Source organism: Eucalyptus grandis, chromosome 8 (assembly GCF_016545825.1).
Source record: "Eucalyptus grandis isolate ANBG69807.140 chromosome 8, ASM1654582v1, whole genome shotgun sequence".
Lineage (NCBI taxonomy): Eukaryota > Viridiplantae > Streptophyta > Magnoliopsida > Myrtales > Myrtaceae > Eucalyptus > Eucalyptus grandis.
Window position 1 is genome coordinate 26,481,495 of NC_052619.1, and position 2,972 is coordinate 26,484,466.

Genomic DNA, 2,972 nt, shown 5'->3' on the forward strand with positions numbered 1-2,972 from the left:
TATCAGGATCCGTTGTATATAAATTGGGATCCAAATCTACTCTTCTTATTGCAAGATGTGAAGAACAATTCGTATAGTGATACAACATTTATGGTCACGTTTTAAGCAATTGCTGGAATCATCACGAGATATGCTGTCTCTTTTCTAGAGATATCAAGTGAAACTGAAGCCAGAAAAAAACAACCAACACATGATTCCATCAGTCATCAGAATAATAACTCCAACCCAGTTGAATCGCAGGGGGAGGGGGCTACATCTGAGAGAAGTTAAAAGTAACAACTGAAGGTAATCGTCACTTTTTCAACAATTAGCACAATTAATAGCGCATGAACAGAATATTCCCTAGGAAAATTGGTTCATTCCAACAATAGTCAAGGGCCTTAGAAGAAACACAAAATTGTGAGAGAGAGAGAGAGAATACTATAACACTATAACATATAGCTAGTGAAATCAAAGTTTTTAGCTTTGTTCTTCAACTCGTATTGAAGAAGCTTTTTTGCCTTTTGTAGCCAATCTTCTAGTTTGTCCTGGAGAAGTAACAAACAAGCAATGAAATATATTGAGCTTTAGCTGCATTGAGAAAGCACGTTAAGTACCAAGATATTATTATCTGTTCAATCAGATATCCATAATGTTTCTATTTGCCTGTTTTAAGTCATCATTTTACATCTATAAGGTAAAATGTGCAGAAATTAATTTCAACCATGCATTTTTGGTTCCTAAAGAATGTAGGCTAGAAACACTCCACATTTAGCAAGACTTTAAGCGGATCAGGGGCCTGAATTGCAGATCAATAGTTCGACTACTAGAATGTTACAAAGCGCCTTGCTTTTGTTAAAAATTTAAAATAATAATAGTAATAATAATAAATAAATAATTTAATAAATATGTTGCTTTCTTGCTTGGCATACAAGCTAAAGACCAGAAGAGTGTTTCATTCTAACCTCGATATTCACAAGTAAATCCTAAGGGCCCAACTTCTACTCTAAGACAGAAAAGTAAATTTTTAAATCCCATGCTTACCCAACTTCTGCAAACGAAAAACTTTGGAAAATACTTTTTTCGCAATCTACAGAACATTGATTATGTGTTTAATTGACAGTCTTTAACTGGCACATCAGATCAAAATTGCACGTGATATAAGTACTTGATGACAAGATACTTAAGTTGCTAAGTATTTCAGAAATCCTCAAACTCTATAGCTAAAGAGTTGCAGAAGAGTTGCAGAAGAGGAGAAATTAGATAACAATGGTGTAATGAACAGTGAGCACATTTACAATATTTTTTTCTACATGGGTCAAACCAATGACTTTAAGCATCCAAGACATGAAGGCAACTTATCCAAATACAAGTAAAATTTCAACAGCTATAGCAACAAAAGGTAACCTTTCCTAGCACAATTCTACAAAACAACCTACGTGCCCGGCTTGACCCAACATTGTCCATTATTAAGAGTAGGATTATGCTATAATCCTGCCTCCATAATCCTGCCTCCTTCCTATGTAGGATGACTGTAATAAATGACAAGGAACATCCAGAGGCTAACTTAAATGAAAGAAAAGGAATTTTACAATTACGGTGAATGATCCACAACTTCACCGTTTTCCAGTTACTCTCTTCATCCTCTCCATCCAGCAAAACCGTATCGGCACGCACCGGCGTCGTCTCAATACCAATTCACCTACCGTAACAAGACACAGCCAGAAGCCAGAAGGGAACGAAGAACCAGGAATATCCGTCTCTTCCCCTTTCCTCCAATTCTCAGCTAAAACAGAACCCATCCCACTTTAACTAAGACAAGTCACATTAGCACCTAGAGTTCCCCCACTGTTTCTCGGAGCAGCAGCATCATCTCGAAAGCACCCCACAGCAAAAAAAGGCAAACGAATCGGAAGCATTCAGCCACCCACAAAGCAAAAATCAAACACCACCCACCACCGCCATTTCCCTCAAATACAAAAAAGAAAAGAACATCAAGGACGCAAGTGCTCCCGCAACGAGCGAACTCGAAACGGCACACGAAGACCTAATCCCGAATGACAAGGCGCGGTGCGGCACACTCAGGACGCCATTGCACAGAACGACCAAGTGGTCGATGATATCGACGACGACAACGACCATACCTTCGAGAGGGAGAGGCGGCGAAGGCCTCGACCAATGCGGCAGGAATCGAGTGGAGCGGCGGTGGCATCAGGTGAGGGAGTCCCACCGAGCGAAGAGCGTAGAAGCGGTCGAGGGAGAGAGTGATGGAAGGGTGGGAAGAAAAACGAGAACTAAGGTTTTCTTGGTTTTTAAAATGGGCAAAAGTGGTTTTTCCATAAAGTTTTGAGGGCAAAATAGGCAACTTACCATTTTCATTAAAGAGGCCTTCAGCATTCCGAAAAATGCTGAAAGCTCAAGGCTGGTCTCCCCCAGCCTTGAGCTTTCAGCATTCCCAAGGGTAAACTTTCACTTGAAAGCCCCTTGGGAATGGTTGCCAAACACCCCTATTTAGGGTGAAAGGGCTTTGGGGCTTGGATGGACTTTCTAAATGCCCATCCAAACGCACCCGAAAGGGCTTTGGGGCTTGGATGGGCTTTCTAAATGCCCATCCAAACGCACCCTTAGTCTTTTGCTTCTTTACTCTATCAATATGACCTATTTTTTATTCCTTCCATTTCGATGTGGGACGCCCTTTATGTCGAGTGATAAGTTGAGATGCAGAATATCGACCTAATTTTTTAGGAACTTTTTTCATGATATGCCATAAGCACCATTGATGCTTAGGATCAGGGAACCGATGCTCAACTGCATTTTGCATTGCCTTGTCCTAGTCTGTGATAGTAGCGAATGGTGCTCGTCCTCCCATCCAAAAGAGACGAGGATTTGAACAACCAAACGAATGTGTTAGTATCCTTATTCACACCCATGAAAGGGGCAAAAGGCATCTCATATTGATTGGTCAAATATATAGTATCAAAGGTTACTACTTC

General features: G+C 40.5%; 1 long non-coding RNA gene across 1 annotated transcript; it reads right to left on the reverse strand.

The window, feature by feature from the left end:
- Positions 1-203: 203 nt before the first annotated feature.
- LOC104457175 lies at positions 204-2,545 on the reverse strand. Its single transcript, XR_005545685.1, has 2 exons — positions 2,124-2,545; positions 204-527 (listed from the first exon to the last, which is right to left on the reverse strand). It is a non-coding gene; the product is annotated as an uncharacterized LOC104457175 (long non-coding RNA).
- Between the last annotated feature and the right edge of the window lie 427 nt (positions 2,546-2,972).